The sequence below is a fragment of the Coregonus lavaretus genome (assembly GCF_964263955.1).
Source record: "Coregonus lavaretus genome assembly, chromosome: 28".
NCBI lineage: Eukaryota > Metazoa > Chordata > Actinopteri > Salmoniformes > Salmonidae > Coregonus > Coregonus lavaretus.
In genome coordinates, this window is record NC_140015.1 from 22,580,925 (window position 1) to 22,602,698 (window position 21,774).

Consider the following 21,774-nt stretch of genomic DNA (forward strand, 5'->3'; position numbering starts at 1 on the left):
GATCCTGGCTGGACGGCTCTGGCGGATCCTGGCTGGCGGAAGGCTCTGGCTGATCCCGGCTGGAAGGCTCTGGCGGATCCCGGCTGGACGGCTCTGGCGGATCCTGGCTGGACGGCTCTGGCGGATCCTGGCTGGACGGCTCTGGCGGATCCTGGCTGGAAGGCTCTGGCGGATCCTGGCTGGCGGAAGGCTCTGGCTGATCCTGTCTGGCGGAAGGCTCTGGCTGATCCTGTCTGGCGGAAGGCTCTGGCTGATCCTGTCTGGCGGAAGGCTCTGGCTGATCCTGTCTGGCGGAAAGCTCTAGCGGCTCCGGTCTGGCGGACGGCTCTGAAGGCTCATGGCAGACGGGCGGCTTTGCAGGCTCAGTACAGACGGGCAGTTCCTGCGGCGCTTGGCAGACGGACAGTTCAGACGGCGTTGGGCAGACGGGCAGTTCAGACGGCGTTGGGCAGACGGACAGTTCAGACGGCGTTGGGCAGACGGACAGTTCAGGCCCCGTTGGGCAGACGGCAGACTCTGGCCGTCTGAGGCGCATCGTAGGCCTGGTGCGTGGTGCCGGAACAGGCCGGGCTGGGCTGGCGAAGCGCACCGTATCCCTGGTGCGAGTGGCCGGAACAGGCCGGGCTGGGCTGGCGAAGCGCACCGTATCCCTGGTGCGAGTGGCCGGAACAGGCCGGGCTGGGCTGGCGAAGCGCACCGTATCCCTGGTGCGAGTGGCCGGAACAGGCCGGGCGGGGCTGGCGAAGCGCACCGTATCCCTGGTGCGAGTGGCCGGAACAGGCCGGGCCGGGCTGGCGAAGCGCACCGTATCCTTGGTGCGAGGGGTCGTAACAGGCCGGACCGTACTGGAGGCACACACCACTGGCTCTACCCCGGGAACTGGAACGGGCCGGACCGGACTGGATACACACCTCAGTCTCTCACGCCGTGCCTCTACATCTCCTTTCCCTACTTTGGCCAGTGACCCCCGTAACCTGGTTGCCTCTTGAATTCGCCCCTTCTCTGCCTCCGTTAGCCCCGTCGTCCAAGCCATGTGCCCCCCCCAAAAAACTTTTTGGGGTTGCCTCTCGTCCTTCCAACGATGATGGCCCTGCTGACGCCGTTGCTCCTCTCGCCGTCGCCTCTCCACCGTTTCGCTCCATGGACGGCGATCCATCCCATCCAGGATCTCCTCCCAAGTCCAGGACCCCTTTCCGTCCAAAATCTCCTCCCATGTCCAGGAAGCCTTTGGAGCTGGGTCCTGTTGCCGCTTGACACGCTGCTTGGTCCTTTGATGGTGGGTTTTTCTGTCACGATCGTCTGAAGAAGCGGACCAATACGCAGCGCGTGGAGTGAACATGATGACTTTTATTTAATAAAGCAACCACGAAAAACAACAAATGACGATAGTGAAGTCCTCTGTAACACTGACAGAAACATGGAACAAAAACCCACAATTCCCACAAGAAAACATACAGAATAAATATGGCTCCCAATCAGAGATAACGAGCCGACAGCTGACACTCGTTACCTCCGATTGGGAGTCAATGACCAAACCTAGAAATACACACAACAGAACTACCAACATAGAAATACACCCAAAACACAACCAACCGAATACACCCTTACAACCAACCCCACAACAAATACCCAACAAAACAAATACACCCTGGCTCAAATCCAAAAGTCCCGGAGCCAGAGTGTTACACTGTTGCTGGTATTTTGGCCCATTCCTCCATGCAGATCTCCTCTAGAGCAGTGATGTTTTGGGGCTGTCGCTGGGCAACACAGACTTTCAACTCCCTTCAAAGATTTTCTATGGGGTTGAGATCTGGAGACTGGCTAGGCCACTCCAGGACCTTGAAATGCTTCTTACGAAGCCACTCCTTCGTTGCCCGGGCGGTGTGTTTGGGATCATTGTCATGCTGAAAGACCCAGCCACGTTTCATCTTCAATGCCCTTGCTGATGGAAGGAGGTTTTCACTCAAAATCTCACGATACATGGCCCCATTCATTCTTTCCTTTACACGGATCAGTCGTCCTGGTCCCTTTGCAGAAAAACAGCCCCAAAGCATGATGTTTCCACCCCCATGCTTCACAGTAGGTATGGTGTTCTTTGGATGCAACTCAGCATTCTTTGTCCTCCAAACACGACGAGTTGAGTTTTTACCAAAAAGTTCTATTTTGGTTTCATCTGACCATATGACATTCTCCCAATCCTCTTCTGGATCATCCAAATGCACTCTAGCAAACTTCAGACGGGCCTGGACATGTACTGGCTTAAGCAGGGGGACACGTCTGGCACTGCAGGATTTGAGTCCCTGGCAGCGTAGTGTGTTACTTATGGTAGGCTTTGTTACTTTGGTCCCAGCTCTCTGCAGGTCATTCACTAGGTCCCCCCGTGTGGTTCTGGGATTTCTGCTCACCGTTCTTGTGATCATTTTGACCCCACGGGGTGAGATCTTGCGTGGAGCCCCAGATCGAGGGAGATTATCAGTGGTCTTGTATGTCTTCCATTTCCTAATAATTGCTCCCACAGTTGATTTCTTCAAACCAAGCTGCTTACCTATTGCAGATTCAGTCTTCCCAGCCTGGTGCAGGTCTACAATTTTGTTTCTGGTGTCCTTTGACAGCTCTTTGATCTTGGCCATAGTGGAGTTTGGAGTGTGACTGTTTGAGGTTGTGGACAGGTGTCTTTTATACTGATAACAAGTTCAAACAGGTGCCATTAATACAGGTAACGAGTGGAGGACAGAGGAGCCTCTTAAAGAAGAAGTTACAGGTCTGTGAGAGCCAGAAATCTTGCTTGTTTGTAGGTGACCAAATACTTATTTTCCACCATAATTTGCAAATAAATTCATTAAAAATTCTACAATGTGATTTTCTGGATTTCTTTTCCTCAATTTGTCTGTCATAGTTGACGTGTACCTATGATGAAAATTACAGGCCTCTCTCATCTTTTTAAGTGGGAGAACTTGCACAATTGGTGGCTGACTAAATACTTTTTTTCCCCACTGTGTGTGTATATATATATATATATATCAGTGCCTAGAGCTGTCTGAGCCCTGTCTCGTCATCCATCACTGGCCTGGGGAGCCGACGCCACCATCACACTGCAGTGTGTGCTGCATAGCAGATGGGGAAGAGTGCAGCAGTCCCCCCCCCCCCACACACACACATACACACACACACCAGACACACTGTAGCATGGGTCCAGTGCCTTGTTTCTTATGTTAGTTACAGTCCCTGTACACCTCTTGGCTCAGCAGCAACGGAGCACAGGGACTGAAACATTCACTGCCTCTGACTCACCTGTAGGCAAACCCGTGGCAAGGTTAATAGTGTTAATTAATAATAATAATAATAATAATATAATATGCCATTTAGCAGACGCTTTTATCCAAAGCGACTTACAGTCATGCGTGCATACATTTTTGTTAATTACCACAGTACTACACAGTCTCTTTGAGGATGTCAGTGGCAGTTGCTAATCATGCATTCTCTCAATACCCTGCTCTCTCATTATTTATAAGCTACCTTTCCCAGGTAGGTAATCAGTATAGGGGAAGGTACAGGGATATTTCACACTGGGCTTGAACATTTAAATGGGCCATCACTCAACTTCTGGACAGCACTGAGTCTATGTGACCACATTTCCGTCATTGATCACATTCCCCATTCCCCAGATACAGTGAGGGAAAAAAGTATTTGATCCCCTGCTGATTTTGTACGTTTGCCCACTGACAAAGAAATAATCAGTCTATAATTTTAATGGTAGGTTTATTTGAACAGTGAGAGACAGAATAACAACAACAAAAATCCAGAAAAACGCATGTCAAAAATGTTATACATTGATTTGCATTTTAATGAGGGAAATAAGTATTTGACCCCATCTCAATCAGAAAGATTTCTGGCTCCCAGGTGTCTTTTATACAGGTAACGAGCTGAGATTAGGAGCACACTCTTAAAGGGAGTGCTCCTAATCTCAGTTTGTTACCTGTATAAAAGACACCTGTCCACAGAAGCAATCAATCAATCAGATTCCAAACTCTCCACCATGGCCAAGACCAAAGAGCTCTCCAAGGATGTCAGGGACAAGATTGTAGACCTACACAAGGCTGGAATGGGCTACAAGACCATCGCCAAGCAGCTTGGTGAGGTGACAACAGTTGGTGCGATAATTCGCAAATGGAAGAAACACAAAAGAACTGTCAATCTTCCTCGGCCTGGGGCTCCATGCAAGTTCTCACCTCGTGGAGTTGCAATGATCATGAGAACGGTGAGGAATCAGCCCAGAACTACACTGGAGGATCTTGTCAATGATCTCAAGGCAGCTGGGACCATAGTCACCAAGAAAACAATTGGTAACACACTACGCCGTGAAGGACTGAAATCCTGCAGCGGCCGCAAGGTCCCCCTGCTCAAGAAAGCACATATACAGGCCCGTCTGAAGTTTGGCAATGAACATCTGAATGATTCAGAGGAGAACTGGGTGAAAGTGTTGTGGTCAGATGAGACCAAAATGGAGCTCTTTGGCATCAACTCAACTCGCCGTGTTTGGAGGAGGAGGAATGCTGCCTATGACCCCAAGAACACCATCCCCACCGTCCAACATGGAGGTTGAAACAATATGCTTTGGGGGTGTTTTTCTGCTAAGGGGACAGGACAACTTCACCGCATCAAAGGGACGATGGACGGGGCCATGTACCATCAAATCTTGGGTGAGAACCTCCTTCCCTCAGCCAGGGCATTGAAAATGGGTCGTGGATGGGTATTCCAGCATGACAATGACCCAAAACATACAGCCAAGGCAACAAAGGAGTGGCTCAAGAAGAAGCACATTAAGGTCCTGGAGTGGCCTAGCCAGTCTCCAGACCTTAATCCCATAAAAAATCTGTGGAGGGAGCTGAAGGTTCGAGTTGCCAAACGTCAGCCTCGAAACCTTAATGACTTGGAGAAGATCTGCAAAGAGGAGTGGAACAAAATCCCTCCTGAGATGTGTGCAAACCTGGTGGCCAACTACAAGAAACGTCTAACCTCTGTGATTGCCAACAAGGGTTTTGCCACCAAGTACTAAGTCATGTTTTGCAGAGGGGTCAAATACTTATTTCCCTCATTAAAATGCAAATCAATTTATAACATTTTTGACATGCGTTTTTCTGGATATTTTTGTTGTTATTCTGTCTCTCACTGTTCAAATAAACCTACCATTAAAATTATAGACTGATCATGTCTTTGTCAGTGGGCAAACGTACAAAATCAGCAGGGGATCAAATACTTTTTTCCCTCACTGTATGGAGAAGGTCATGGGTGGTAATATGACAGGCATGCTACATCTGTGTGTGTGCTGGGTGTGTAATTGGCATGAGTGATCTGAGACTAGCAGTCCAAAGGTTCTCAGACAGGACCCAGTCCATGGACTCCCCCTGGGCTAGCTAGCTCGTCTGACTGACACCCTGTAAAATGTTGAGTACAACACACACAAAAACGGTGAGAATTTAAACTCTCACTGTATGTGTCTACGTGTATGTGTGATCGAGTAAGTGTGTGTGAGTGTGTGGATGTAAGTGTGAGTAAGTGTGTACCCACCCCTCAACCATCCCTCCCCCCTCCCCGAGGGCTCCCATCTGACCATCGGCAGGAGGGAGGCAGGCTAGCGTGCGCCTGGCAGCAGAAGATTAAGAGACAAAGTTTGGATTGATGCGGTTCGACAGTGTCAGACAGTCAGCTCCACTCCTCTCATTAGGACACGCCGGCAGAATGTAAAATGGCTGCCGCTGATGGCAGCTTAAGCCCTGTAGAGTGATGATGCTGAAACAGCCGCAGAGGGACTTGAGAGAGACACGCGGCAGCCAGGCAGCAGCTCTGGTCACAGTTACCTCTCCTGTCCCTGTCAGTGACTTTGTCCTCATCCCCCTCCCTGTCTCTGTCTCTGTCTCTGTCTCTGTCTCTGTCCCTGTCTCTGTCTCTGTCCCTGTCCCCCTCCATGTCCCTGTCTCTGTCTCTGTCCCTTTCCCCTCCCTGTCCCCCTCCCTGTCCCTGTCCCTGTCTCTGTCTCTGTCCCTGTCCCCCTCCCTGTCCCTGTCTCTGTCCCTGTCCCCCTCCCTGTCCCTGTCCCTGTCTCTGTCTCTGTCCCTGTCCCCCTCCCTGTCTCTGTCCCTGTCCCTGTCCCTGTCTCTGTCTCTGTCCCTGTCCCCCTCCCTGTCCCTGTCCCTGTCCCTGTCTCTGTCCCTGTCCCTGTCTCTGTCCCTGTCCCCCTCCCTGTCCCTGTCCCTGTCCCTGTCCCTGTCCCTGTCCCTGTCTCTGTCTCTGTCTCTGTCCCTGTCCCCCTCCCTGTCTCTGTCTCTGTCCCTGTCCCCCTCCCAGTCTCTGTCCCTGTCCCTGTCCCCCTCCCTGTCCCTGTCTCTGTCCCTGTCCCCCTCCCTGTGCCTGTCTCTGTCCCTGTCCCCCTCCCTGTCCCTGTCCGTCTCTGTCCCTGTCCCCGTTCGTCTCTGTCCCTGTCCGTCTCTGTCCCTGTCAGTGCCTCTGTCAGTGTCTCTGTCCCTGTCCCCCTCCCTGTCCCTGTCTCTGTCCCTGTCCCCCTCTGTCCCTGTCCCCGTCCATCTCTGTCCCTGTCAGTGTCCCTGTCAGTGTTTCTGTCCCTGTCTCTGTCCCTGTCAGTGTCTCTGTCCCTAAGACGCTGTCACTTACACACTGACACTAGAGTGTGTATCAACTACAGTGTATCAACTAGTGTGTATCAACTAGAGCAGGGGTGTCAAACTCATTTTAGCTCAGGGGCCACATGGAGGAAAATCTATTCCCAAGTGGGCCGGACCTGTAAAATCATGGTATATATAACTTAAAAACAACAACTTCAGATTGTTTTCTTTGTTTTAATACTATCAACATAAAACATAAAACTGGAGCCTGAGGACAGTGTGTCCAAAATAGTACAAGCACAACATCACTATTAATCATAAAACACCTCAAGTTTATTTGAAAATTCTAAAGAAAAAGAACACACAAACACACAATGCCTCAGTGATTCACAGAACTGTTTCACAGATCACAGAACTATATCAGGGTGTCATTTCTCAGGCAGAAATGTAGATACAAATAATGAAATCCTGTTCCCCAAACAAGTGCAAGAACCACAGAGTCAAGAATAGGTTAAATATACAAATAAAATAAAATAAATTAAAAACAATAGCACATCAACATAAAAACATATAAACATAAAGCTGGAGCCTGAGGACAGTGTGTCCAAAAGCACAACATCACTATTAATCATAAAACACCTCAAGTTATTTGAAATTCTGAGGACAAACAACACACAAACACACAATGCCTCAGTGATTCACAGAAGTATATCACAGATCACAGAACTTTATCAGGGTGTCTCATGCAGCACTTTAAGTGGGGTTGCATAGTTTATTTGACTCCTGATACCTGGCATCTTTTAGCTTTCACCAGCGCATCAATATCAGGCGTCACATCCTGAGTGGCAGCCAACTTCAGGATGTGATTCAAGTGCTTGTGCGTGAGCCTTGAGCGCAGCTTTGTTTTATTTATGCTCATTACAGAGAACTTGCTCACAAAGATATGTGGTTCCAAACATGCACAACAGTTTTGCAGCGAGGGCTGTCAAGTTGGGGTAACCTGGCAAGAGATTCTGATAAAATGTGTCCAAGCCAGCTGCGGCAAATTTGCCCTTCAAATCCGAGTCACACTGCAAGTCTATTATTTCAAGTTGGATGCTGACGGGCAGATCAGAGGGATTCACGGTGAATGGCGAACAAAAAACTTTGAAGTCTTTCTCAAGTTCACCAAAAATCTGAAAGCGTTGCTCAAACTCCCTTAACAGTCCCGTTATTTTATTTTTGAACCGCTTCATGTCTGCCACATGTTGGGTCGCGCACACATTTTTCAGACAAGGGAAGTGAGCTGCATCACCACCAGCGAGTTGCGTCTCCCACAATGCCAGCTTCAACTTGAAAGAACGTATGCTGTCATAATACTGTGTGGCAACTTTGTTGCGCCCTTGCAGCTGTTTGTTCAAGTTATTCAGGTGCTCTGTAACATCCACCATAAATGCAAGGTCCTGCATCCATTCTGCGGAATGAAATTCTAACACTGGTTTGCCCTTTTCTTCCATGAACTGTTCAATTTCTTCTCGTAAATCAAAGAAACGCCTCAGCACAGCACCTCGGCTTAACCATCTTACCTCAGTGTGGTATGGCAGGCCATAGATGTGGTCTTTCTCTCTGAGAAGGCTGTCAAACTGACGCTGATTCAGGCTTCTGGATCGGATGAAATTAACAGTTTGGATGACCACCTTCATGACGTTATCCATCTTTAATGACTTGCAACACAAAGCCTCCTGGTGCAAAATACAGTGAAAAGTCAAAAAATCACGTCCTCCATTTGCAGATTGCACTTTCTCTCTGAACTTTGTCACAACGCCTGCTTTTTTCCCGATCATTGAGGGCGCACCATCTGTAGCCAGGCTGACAGCGCGGGACCAGTCCACTCCGACCCTGTCCAGCGTGCCGACGAGTGCAGTGAAAATATCAGCTGCTGTCGTTGTATCTGTCATCGGCACCAACTCCACGAACTCCTCGGTGACGGTCAATGTGTCATCAACTCCGCGGATGAAAATGGCCAGTTGTGCAACATCTGTAATGTCCGTGCTTTCATCAATTGCAACCGAAAACGCAATAAATGACTTTACTTTTTGCTTGAACTGGCTGTCCAAATCCACTGAAAGATCGGAAATCCTGTCTGCAACTGTGTTTCTTGTCAGGCTGATATTTGCAAAAGCCTGGTGCTTTTCAGGGCACACAATCTCTGCTGCCTTCATCATGCATGTTTTTACAAATTCACCCTCACTAAATGGTTTTGAAGCCACTGAGATTTCATTAGCAATGAGGTAGCTAGCTTTCACTGCAGCGTCACTGATGTCTCGGCTGTGAGTAAACACAGACTGCTCTTTCTTCAGACCCACCAACAGTTCATTCACCTTCTCTCTTCTCCGCTGTCCTTGAAAGTTGTCATATTTGTCGGCATGAAGACTCACATAGTGGCGACGAAGGTTATATTCTTTCAGCACTGCAACATACAGCTTTCCCATTCAATTCCGTGAATAAATAGAAGGATGACAATTTATCTTGGAACACTCTGCACTCTGCGTCCACTTTTCTCTTTTTTGACAGAGACATATTGGGGCAATGAGGGTGCCAAAGCACATAATGTTAAAAGTAGAAGCCGTAATAAATATCGCGGGCAAAACAAAGTAGCTCATCCGGACTGGCTGCACTTGCTTGACCTATTTGCTCTGCCCCGGTATAAACAGTTTGCTTGCTTAACACAATTGCTATTGCGCCATCCAGTGGACACAATTGGAACAGCAGTTTCTTTTATTGAAAAATTGCAGCTCATTTTTATACTTTACAAAATCATCTCGCGGGCCGGATTAAACCCGTTTGCGGGCCTGATCCGGCCCGCGGGCCGGACGTTTGACACCCCTGAACTAGAGTGTATATCAACTGGATTTATGTTTAGGGACAGAGTGTATATCAACTGTATTTATGTTTAGGGACAGAGATAAAACACTTTGTTTCAGCATGTGTGAACATGTTCATGTAGTATGTGCATAGAATGTGAGATGTGTTGTGCACTGCATGTGTGTCAAAGTGTGTCATTGATCGTGTGTCTTCATGTTTACTGTACGGGTGTGATAAAGAACAGGGAGGTAATTTAGCTCATCTGTCTCTCAGCGCTTGATGAACATGTAATGTTCCAGTTTGACTTTCCTATAGTCCTCTATGCAGCCATCTAGTGAACAGCCCTCTGTCCCTGGGCCCCGGGCCCTGCCTGCATGTGCTGAATGGACTAGTATTGATTCACAAGATCTCAATCACATTCCGGACAAGGACACCTGCATTTAGACAACCTTTATTTTGCACATTTGTTAATTACGTTGATGTTTGTTGAAAGTGTCTTTAAGCTACAGTATAGTGCTGAGCGATTAGTGCATTTTGAGGTTGGTTCGGTTTCGGTTCGATTATAAAATAATAATCACGGTCGTATTATTTTTTTAAATGTTAAATGCATTATGAAATAATGACATTAAAATGATTTTAGAGCTTCCCTTAGCCATCACCTGCCTTTTCCCTGACACTGACAGTAGGTTGAATGCTGTAACAAAACCAAATAAAACAATTAATAAGAGCCCGATGATGCTAGTGAATATCCATTACTGCTTATCACTTATTAACCATAATGTATTCACATGACTTATTTTATTATGATTTTTTCTTAAAGTCATCATCAAATCTCTGCTCAGGTAGTATCAGCCGGTGTGCTCCCCATTGAAGGAGTCATCCTATTTAACTAGGCTAGTAGTAGTAGCTAGCTGGCTGACAAAATCATTTCACTAGTTCTTCAAAGTAATAAGGCATTCTTTCAAGACTGCTCATTACCAACTACTACAACTATCAATCACAAACTGTCTCTATCTGCAGCATGTAGCCTAGCGGTTAAGAGCGTTGGGCTAGTAACCGAAAGGTTGCTGGTTCAAATCCCTGAGCTGTCTAGGTGAAAAATCTGTTGATCTGACCTTGAGCAAGGCACTCAACCCTAAATGCTCCTGTAAGTTGCTCTGGACAAGAGTGTCTGCTAAATTGAAAATGTAATCCCTCTTGTCTTTGTGTTATTTTGTCTCATATGGTCTGTGTGTATGCACCTCTGTCCGTGGCCGGAAAGAACAGGTGCAATGGATTATGGTCATTATAGTTAATTACCATGTCTCTGCACTGAACTAGGTTGAATATTTGCCTAATGAAAACTACAACTTCCAATCAGCCCAGCGTCCCACATAGTTCTTGACTTAATTTCTCTCGTGAACGATTTGATTTATCTCTAGCGAAACGGTGTGTTGAGCTCACAAAAACCCTAACTAAATCGAATTCAAGTCATTGAACCGACGTCAGTCAATTAGTTCAACAAAACTTCAACTGACATTTCGGTTAATCACTCATTACTATTATGCTATCTCAGCCCTATATGATTAAATTAGTTAAGTAAGGTGAGGGTTGATCATGATGCGTACAGGACAAATACAATGTAGTTCGCAGTAAAAAATAGGAAGCAGTCTTTATGCTGCAATGGATTTGTACCCTAATTTCATGATTTCCATACAGGCCCAGGGTTCAATCTGTTCCTTCGTCTTTGAAATTTTATGGAGGCACCAGTTGGGATTTGGGTTCCACTGCAAATGAATTGACGGCATACTGTACCCCCGCCCATTCCTCTGAAGCCATCTGTCCCTCTCCCGTATCGCCCCCGTCCCTACCCGTCTTCCTCCTCCTCCTTCTCCTCTACCAGGCTGGAGGTATGGCCAGCTGGGCAGATGTGCAGTGACACTATCACGCAGCAGTCTGCAGTCACACAGTGTTCTGCAGCCATGGCTGTGCAGGGCAAAAAGCTCACAAAGAGCTCCTGCGTCGTCACTTCATCACCCTGTCATTAAGCCAGAGAGTGAGAACAGAGTGGGGAGGGGGTACTGGTCAATGTCATTCTTCATCTTTATCCTCTTATCAAGGAGCAGAGGAGGCAACAACAGCCCTCATTGAAATACACTTCACAGAACATATAGAACATGTTTTAAAAGGTCAAGGTCTAATATTTTCTCCAAAAGTTCAGAATGACACAATTTCATGTGTACAACTTCTAAAGACCTGCATCACTATACTGAGAGCTTTTCCGTTTCTAAAAGGACATATTTGGGTGTTTTTGGAGCCTTTGTTCATGTTATTTCAGAGCCCCCGTACTGCACAACGAGGATGAGGAAGTGAATCGCTGCTTGGGTACGTTTTTCAAAAACAAGTAAAATGACAAAAGAAAAGTGTCTGGACCCTTCCATGCTATTTAAATCAAAAATAGAGATTTGGTTGTAAAAAAAGCAAAATACTCCTTTAAGGCCTACTCCGTCTAAGTCATCCTCGACCTACTGTACGTATCTCTTTCAAACATACAGTTATAGATGGTCAATGTTAATTTCCACAGCCATGGTCCTTAGCGTTAACTCTTCAAATACTTTCTTCAAAGGTTGAAAGTGGTTCTGTAGTTGTGGCTCGTGACTCTAATCACTTATCAAGTCAAGTGCAAATGGCCCCCTCTCTTCCCCCTCCACATCAACAAGGTGTATTTTTTTCTTCCTGCTACCTTGCCCTTCCTCTAGGTCAGACTGTGTGTGGTGTGTGGGGTATAAATTGATAGCAGGCTTTGGATGTCATATCTAATTAGTCTCAGTGTGCCATCTCACCCCCCCCCCCCCCCCATCCTCTCTCCCCCACCCTATCTTCTCTCTCCCCCCGACCCCATCCTCTCCTCCCCACCCCACCCCATCCTCTCTCCCCCACCCTATCTTCTCTCCCCCCGAGCCCATCCTCTCCTCCCCACCCCACCCCGTCCTCTCTCCCCACAACCCATCCTCTCTCTCCATCACCCCATCCTCTCTCTCCATCACCCCATCCTCTCTCTCCATCACCCTATCCTCTCTCTCCATCACCCCATCCTCTCTCTCCATCACCCCATCCTCTCTCTCCATCACCCCATCCTCTCTCTCCATCACCCTATCATCTCTCTCCATCACCCCATCCTCTCTCTCCATCACCCCATCCTCTCTCTCCATCACCCCACCCTTTCCCTTTCTCCATGACTTCGTTTTATTAATGTCAGCCTAAAACTCCAATTTGTTTTCACCCAAATTACTTGTCAATAGGGCTGCTTAAGCGCTCCCCATTTGGCCGCCAAGTACCAGGAATCAGCCAATCGGTCACATATGCACTTCCTGGAGTTCGTCCACTCACGACTCTGCCTACTCAAGGTGAGGAACGTAATTCAGCAGAAGTTTTATTCATTGACTTAAGGATTTAAGTCATGGTGTGGTGACTCCTGCCTCTCTGTCTCTCTTCTTTTGTCTCTGCAGCTGTCAACTTCATGAAAGGTCCAAATGGAAGACAATACAACACATAAACCTCCTTTACAAGCTCCTAGTTAGGTCTATATCACCTTCTAACAGACAGCAGCAATTACCTTTAAAGTGCTCGTTTTATAAGAGGATGGGCAGTGGACTTATAACACACACATCCTGGAAAGGGAATAGGTAGCTCACCATGTCTTTTTGGACATTCAACCACTCTGCAAAGTTGGAAATATCAGTATGGGCTACATATTGTTGCAATTTCCTACCTTGCTTTCAGTTGCCTCATGTGGCAAACACACCAGAGATACAAGTTGATACACATGGACACATGGTGCCCTTGTTGCCTCAGTAATCTGGGTTGATTTGCTGAGAGCTCTTGGAGGTCCTGAGGATGCTTCTGTTTTTACAGTCACTATTTATGGTGCCAATGCGTAATGTTTGTCTGCTTCTTCGCTGCTTCTTCCCCCCGAAATGCTGTGGAGATTTACACTCATCCTTCTCACTGCCTTCCTCCTCGCTCTCTCTTTTCCCAGGAGCCCCAGCGCTCCGTTTCCCTCCCCAGGGACACCGTGGACACCATGGCTAAATCACCACTAATGCGCCTTAACATGTGCCAGACACGGGCCGTTTTGTGGACCTGGAATTACACTATTTCACCCAGCAGGGTTTTGGGTTATGCATCCTCCTGACTGCCTGTGAGCCTCCTTAAAGCCTCTGGTTCTCATTGTCTCTTAATTGGTGTTAGATTCCCACCACCTTTGTTCCACTTAGAATTAGAAACAACCAAATAGAATGGGAGACAGCAGAGTAAATCTGGGCGGCTGTAGGTCTGTGGGAAGGTTTCCCAGTAGTATCAAACAGTGTTTGCTTCACATCCAATGTCTATCCACAGAATGTCACTGAGTTTACATTGCTGAAGAGAGAAGGGCTTAGCTGGTGAAATGGCAGCAACATGATTAAAAGGTAATGTTGAAGTGTCTGCATCGTCTGTTGGTGTGGTACTTTTTCTTCCACACTGTATTTGTCTTTCTCCCAAATCCCCCCCTCCTCTGACCCCCTCCTTCCATCCCTGCATCCCTCCCGCCCCCGCTCTCTCCATCCCTCCCATGTTAATCCATAACATGTCTTTTACAGCAACTCTGACACTCACACTCCGACACCCATAAATCCACAAGCTTGTTCCTTTAGTAGCTTGGGGAGGCAACAGCGCAATGCCTCATCGCTCTACTAAGTGACCAAAGTCATTTGAAAAAAGTAATCAAACTATTTCTCCATTTACTTTTTCTTAAAGCCCAACCCGGGTCACCGCTGAGAAAACCTCCCAATGGGTTGTATTTACCTCAAACTTACTTCTTAACTATTACTTTCTGAAAATGACTTTTAAAGCACTTTCAAGGTCTGCTGATGGCCAGTAGTTTGTCATTGTGGTTCTGTGGAGCTAGAAATATAAAGAATTTGCCACATCCACAGCCCCTAAATTGGTTCACAGTAAATGCTGATGTACATGAATGCATAGCATTTGCATCATATGGTGACAGATGTGCTAATTCACAACTAAACTAATCACTCTCATGCAAACTAGCCAGTCACGCTAAATGGGTTTTATTATGCCAGTGATTTGTTGGCTCAGGTGATTCAACCAGGTAGCATTGCGCTGTAATGATCAATGCTAATGTGTCTGTGGACTCTAATGCGTTCTGTAATTATGGGATATTTGCCCAGCATGTTATGGATGAGCACATTATTGCTCCTCTTACCAGTGTTAACCTCGTTCAATCTCAATCCTGTGTGCATTAACTCATGGTTAGACCAATGACCTCAGCACTTTGGTTATGGCTTTAGAGACAACTATAGCACTGTCAGGAGCCCACATATCCCTCGAACAAGCTCTTCCGCTCCAAACAAATCACAAACAAATCGAACATGACATTGAATCAGGAGCAACTCTGATGTCAGCGTCTCTGTCTCTCTAAAAGTTGCACAAATTAGAATACTGATTTAGCCACATAGTTAGCATAGACACAGTCAAGTAGACGCTGGGGTACTGAATGATCACCTGAGGCTCTGCTACTGATTAGTGGAGCAATCTGAACGCTGCTGCTCCACTTCTTCAGCGAGACCTCTCTGTGGACCGAGGCCCTCTGAAGGTCACTCCTGGTGAAGGTCGTCCTCACTCACGCTGATCTGACGTCAGCAATTAGCGTCTCGTTCCACTCCCTCCGAGTCCAAAGCCTGACACAATTAAGATGAATTAGCATGAAAACAACCTTAGATGTCTCTCAGAGAGCAGAGAGAGAGAGAGAGAGAGAGAGAGAGAGAGAGAGAGAGAGAGAGAGAGAGAGAGAGAGAGAGAGAGAGAGAGAGAGAGAGAGAGAGAGAGAGAGAGAGAGAGAGAGAGAGAGAGAGAGAGAGAGAGAGAGAGAGAGAGAGAGAGAGAGAGAGAGAAGAAGGGAGATTGAGTTTATTGGAAAGTTTAAAAGGGACAGAAAGCAATAAAAACACACCACATTGTGTGACTTACAGCCTGGAGGGTAAGCTTGTTAGAGTGTATTGCTACTTTATAGGGTGGAACATTGCACTGTGAGATCCTGACACAGGTCAGGTGGTAGCAGCAGGCAGGGAGTATGAGGAGTACTGGCCAGGGTGGGAGGACGGCCTGTGTGGAGAAACAAACTGGTCCAGTTGATTCCAGCTGAAATGCATAATGGACTGTATAGCAATATTGACCGCTGCATCCTAATTCTCCTTCAAAACAGCAAATGCGTTGTAGCGCTGTATAGTAGCTTCCTGTTCTGTGCCTTCCTTTCCATTGCCACAACACGTACCCATTGTATATCACCAATCATTCCCTCCTGTTGCAGACTGTCCACCAGCAGAGCGTACCTGAATCTTTTAATAGATTTTCTAATGCGTCCAAAATATCCAGTTACATCAGCTGCTAATAACAGCCCACACTGTCTGTAATACCAGAGCCTATGTGGTCTTACAGAGCCTGGATTCTGGTAACCATGGCACTCACCTCACCCTGTCTCCTGGAGTGTGGGCAGGGAGCCCGAGGTAGTACAGCAATGTTCATTTAAAACCAAGCAGGCGGCTTCAGCACACACACACAGTGTTATTTTCTAATTAATTAAGTGTTAAGAAATTACCCTAATTCTATTTTGGCTGTCAAGGTAGAAACAATTTGAGTGATGACAGGGATGTTGCATATTTTTAAAATAAACACTCAAAGGATGTCCTCCCAAGCTTCACTGTAAGAGTTATTGAATGTTTTTTAGTTTGGATTTCTGGTGCCTAATTACTCACATAATTTACTCACAATGTTCCACCTTTTCGGCATCCACAAATTAAGTGCCTGTTTGGTAGAAACAAGTGACTAGAAGCAACCTTCCATAACACAGTGTATGGTACTGATCTGAGGGGAACTGGGGGACTGAGTGGATAAGGGTCAGAAGGCAGCTCTGTGCTGGTCTGGTTGGGCAGCTCCAGGGACTTTGGCACTAATTGACTGAGGGAAGAGGATGGGTTTTGGCTACAGGAAGGATCTGTTTGTTAACCCATCGACCCTCATAATTTCAGACAGGGAATTTCTCCATTCATTGTCTGCCAGTTGATTGTTGTTGTTCTGAGGTACAGTAACATACTGGGAGTCCCCGGAGGCTTTACAGTGGTTCTGTGCATCTCAAGATGGCTATCGGCCTAAAATTAAGCTCACGGTAAAAACATTATTTTAGTCTTTGTCATTCATAAAAAATACATCAATCAGTGTCGAGTATAGTTGCTGCCATTATATTTAAATTGTTGCCGAGTGCACCTGTATCAAATCTTGTACAAAAGGTTGCCTCGTTGAAAAAACCTAACAACTATGGAAATGGATGACAAACATCAATTTAATGTGCCTCAGTGAAATTAAAATAGGAAATAACCTCTCAGGAAAATAAATGATTGACTGCCTGGTCCCGTTTAAACGTGTTTCTGTCTACGGTGGGAATATGTTAATGCGTTTTTGGATAGCAAATGCAAATGTTTAATTGTACAGAAATGACACTTTATGTATGAGCTTTCATCACTGTTAGCTTGATAAATAGTGTTTGAGATAGATTACGCCATCTAGGCTAGAGAGGAGCATTTTGGAAACTGCACCAAGATGAGTCCTAAAACTTGGCCTCAGTTCTGCTACAAATGGCACGTTCCTATCATGGCCATCAAGTTCACAGGCAATACTGTGGGATGGTTTTTTATTTTTTATTTTTTTATTTCACCTTTATTTAACCAGGTAAGCCAGTTGAGAACCAGTTGAGAAGTTCTCATTTACAACTGCGACCTGGCCAAGATAAAGCAAAGCAGTGCGATAAAAACAACAACACAGAGTTACATATGGGGTAAAACAAAACATAAAGTCAAAAATACAACAGAAAATATATATACAGTGTGTTCAAATGTAGCAAGTTATGGAGGTAAGGCAATAAATAGGCCATAGTGCAAAATAATTACAATTAATATTAACACTGGAATGATAGATGTGCAAGAGATGATGTGCAAATAGAGATACTGGGGTGCAAATGAGCAAAATAAATAACAATATGGGGATGAGGTAGTTGGGTGGGCTAATTTCAGATGGGCTGTGTACAGGTGCAGTGATCGGTAAGGTGCTCTGACAACTGATGCTTAAAGTTAGTGAGGGAGATAAGAGTCTCCAGCTTCAGAGATTTTTGCAGTTCGTTCCAGTCATTGGCAGCAGAGAACTGGAAGGAATGGTGGCCAAAGGAGGTGTTGGCTTTGGGGATGACCAGTGAGATATACCTGCTGGAGCGCATACTACGGGTGGATGTTGCTATGGTGACCAATGAGCTAAGATAAGGCGGGAATTTGCCTAGCAGTGATTTATAGATGGCCTGGAGCCAGTGGGTTTGGCGACGAATATGTAGTGAGGACCAGCCAACAAGAGCGTACAGGTCACAGTGGTGGGTAGTGTATGGGGCTTTGGTGACAAAACGGATGGCACTGTGATAGACTACATCCAATTTGCTGAGTAGACCAACTTATCACACTTTTGTTATTAAGCCATGGCCTGAGGTATAATTCAGGCTACTTCAACAAATCAATATTCAGGCTACTTCTCCTGTCCATATTTGATATACAGTGCATTGGGAAAGTATTCAGACCCCTTGACTTTTTCCACATTTTGTTACGTTACAGCCTTATTCTAAAATAGATTAAATAGTTTTTTTCCCCTCATTAATCTACACACAATACCCCATAATGACAAAGCAAAAACAGTTTCTTTGAAACTTTTGCAAATGTATTAACAATTAAAAACGGAAATATCACATTTACATAAGTATTCAGACCCTTTACTCAGTACTTTGTTGAAGCACCTTTGGCATCGATTACAGCCTTGAGTCTTCTAGGGTATGACGCTACAAGCTTGGCACACCTGTATTTGGGGGGTTTCTCCTATTCTTCTCTGCAGATCCTCTCAAGCTCTGTCAGGTTGGATGGGGAGTGTCGTTGCACAGCTATTTTTGGGTCTCTCCAGAGATGTTCGATCGGGTTCAAGTCCGGGCTCTGGCTTGGCCACTCAAGGACATTCAGAGACTTGTCCCGAAGCCACTCCTGCGTTGTCTTGGCTGTGTGCTTAGGGTCGTTGTTCTGTTGGAAGGTGAGACTCCACCCCAGTCTGAGCGCTCTGGAGCAAGTTTTCATCAAGGATCTCTCTGTACTTTGTTCCGTTCATCTTTCCCTCAATCCTGACTAGTCTCCCTGCCGCTGAAAAACATCCCCACAGCATGATGCTGCCCCCACCATGCTTCACGTTTGGGATGGTGCCAGGCTTCTTCCAGATGTGATGCTTGACATTCAGGCCAAAGAGTTCAATCTTGGTTTCATCAGACCAGAGAATCTTGTTTCTCATGGTCTGAGAGTCTTTAGGTGCCTTTTGGCAAACTCCAAGCGGGCTGTCATGTGCCTTTTACTGAGGAGTGGCTTCCGTCTGGCCACTCTACCATAAAGGCCTGATTAGTGGAGTGTTGCAGAGATGGTTGTCCTTCTGGAAGATTCTCCCATCTCCACAGAGGAACTTTAGAGCTCTGTCAGAGTGACCATCGGGATCTTGGTCACCTCCCTGATCAAGGCCCTTCTCCCTGATTGCTCAGTTTGGCCGGGCGGCCAGCTTTAGGAAGAGTCTTGGTGGTTCCAAACTTCTTCCATCTAAGAATGATGGAGGCCACTGTGTTCTTGGGGACCTTCAATGCTGCAGGAATGTTTTGGTACCCTTCCCCAGTTCTGTGCCTTGACACAATCCTGTCCCGGAGCTCTACGGACAATTCATTCGACCTCATGGCTTGGTTTTTGCTCTGACATGCACTGTCAACTGTGGGACCTTATATAGACAGGTGTGTGCCTTTCCAAATCATGTCCAATCAATTGAATTTACCACAGGTGGACTCCAATCAAGTTGTAGAAACATCCCAAGGATGATCAATGGAAACAGGATGCACCTGAGCTCAATTTCGAGTCTTATAGCAAAGGGTCTGAATACTTATGTAAATAAGGTATTTCTGTTGTTTATTTTTAATAAATTAGCAAACATTTCTACAAACCTGTTTTCACTTTGTCATTATTGGGTATTGTGTGTAGATTGATGAGGGAAAAAAATAATTTAATCAATTTTAGAATAAGGCTGTAACGTAACAAAATGTGGAAAAAGTCAAAGGGTCTGAATACTTTCCAAATGCACTGTAGATAGATGGTAGGAAGGAGATGAAACTGGCCTGACCCTGACATGACCCTGACATGCAGTCACCAGCACTAGCCTCCCAGACCCCACCCAGTAACACCTCCTCCCCAGCACAGTAACACCTCTGTCTGAGTGTCCAGCCATCTCCTGGTAAATCATGAAGGATCCCAGAGCAGAGAGGCCTGCTGGAATTGGAATCTGAAGAAGTGTGTAAATCCGATCTATAGTGCTAAATGCTGCCACATGTCTGTGGGGACGGCAGTAGCAGGCTTGTCAGGAGCACAAGTGACGGGAGTCTTAGGGTGAGAGACAGACTAATTTCCGACTGATAAAATAGCCATTGCCTCCCTTTCCCATTTCAGCTGTCCTGTTTATTGCATCACATAAAACGCTGGAAAAAGGTATTTCGGAAAACGGGAGGAGAGTCTAATTTTTTTGGTCCGTCACGTCATTTTCCCTCCGTCACATCATTTTCGTCCGTCCCCTCTCCCTCCCTCCCTCCCTCCCTCCGCTCAACCCCCCCCCCCCCCCCCGCTCTCTCAAAGTAGTTATAGGAATTACATTGGATCAATATAATGTTATTTGTCTGTCCATGTTCCTCAAGGTGTTAAATTAAACCTATCAGTAAGCAGGTTTCGATCCAACCATTTCAGGCAGATGAATTACCTGATGCATAAAAAACTCATGACCCAATGTCGACAAAACAAAATACGCAAGACATGTTGGGATTGTTTTTGGTTTGTGAAATAGATTATGCAACAATTGCGGTGGAAACGCTTTTATGGGCAAATATTGATATAAAAAGTATCATATCGCAGTAAACTTGGAGTCACGCGATAATGTTTCAATTGAGGGTAGGCTATCATTTGAATGATGCTGGTGATATGATGATTGCTGCTGCCAATGATCAAATACAAATGATCTGGCTTTTATCCATATCTCATCATATAACCTAGCCTGTCCAATTCATCAGCGAACTGTCTTTAGACCATGCACCAAAACCAGATTGGGCAAGTTTGCTATCTTATCTCAACTGTTTTCGTGACAAAACCATCGGTAGAGTTGAAAATGCCATGGAAACCCATTTAACTTAGATATTTTATTCAGTACACGGGAACTTAACCACAAAAGTGTTTTTTATGTGCATCACAGCCTTTTATCCGCAACAAGTCAGTTTGACGGAAACACCCCTCTGGTGGTAAAATGTGCATATTGTTTTTATGCAGATTTTAGAATATTCACATGACAATCTGTCGCCAATTGGATGGAAACCTAGCTACTCCTGCCTTTTACACAACAGGAAGACACGTTCCCCTTTGTCTGTCTCTGTTTGGACTTTCTGGCTTCACTTAAGCCAATAATATGATCCCAATACCCATGTATTATTTCCATGTTCTTTACGATAGAGGAGTTCCTTTGAAAACAGTTATAATAAATACAACAACAACACATTCATCAGACAATCAGTTTGTAATAGCTATAGTACACACAACAATGTATGTAATCCCAGTGGTATTTGCATGTAGATTAGGTGACATTGGATGTGTTTCTAAAGTGGTTGATTCCTTATACGACTTGAAGCTAATCTTCTCTTCTTTAATAGCAATGCATCCCTACACTTTACCATACATTTCTATCTCATGCGGTAAAATACAGCAATTACGTGTTCCAATGTGCTCAAAACTCTCCTCAACCTGTGACTTAACTTCATTGTGTTTTATACATTTATGCTCCTCTCAGACAAACCACCTTTTCATAACGTTACACTCCCCTACACACACGCACGCACACACACACACACACACACACACACACACACACACACACACACACACACACACACACACACACATTCCCACAAACACACACAAACAATTCCCATAATAGCCTCCTTAATCATATTCATGTTGTATTATTCTTCAAATAAGGAACTATTAAGGTTCCATCTGAATCCCCAGCCTGTAATGAATCGGTAGCACGGTGCATTGATAATGTAATTCAGGAGAGAAAATATCAATATTTTATTCATCACCGTAATTACACTGTGAGGAGCATTTAGTGCCCAAAAAATTGTGTAATTGATTGA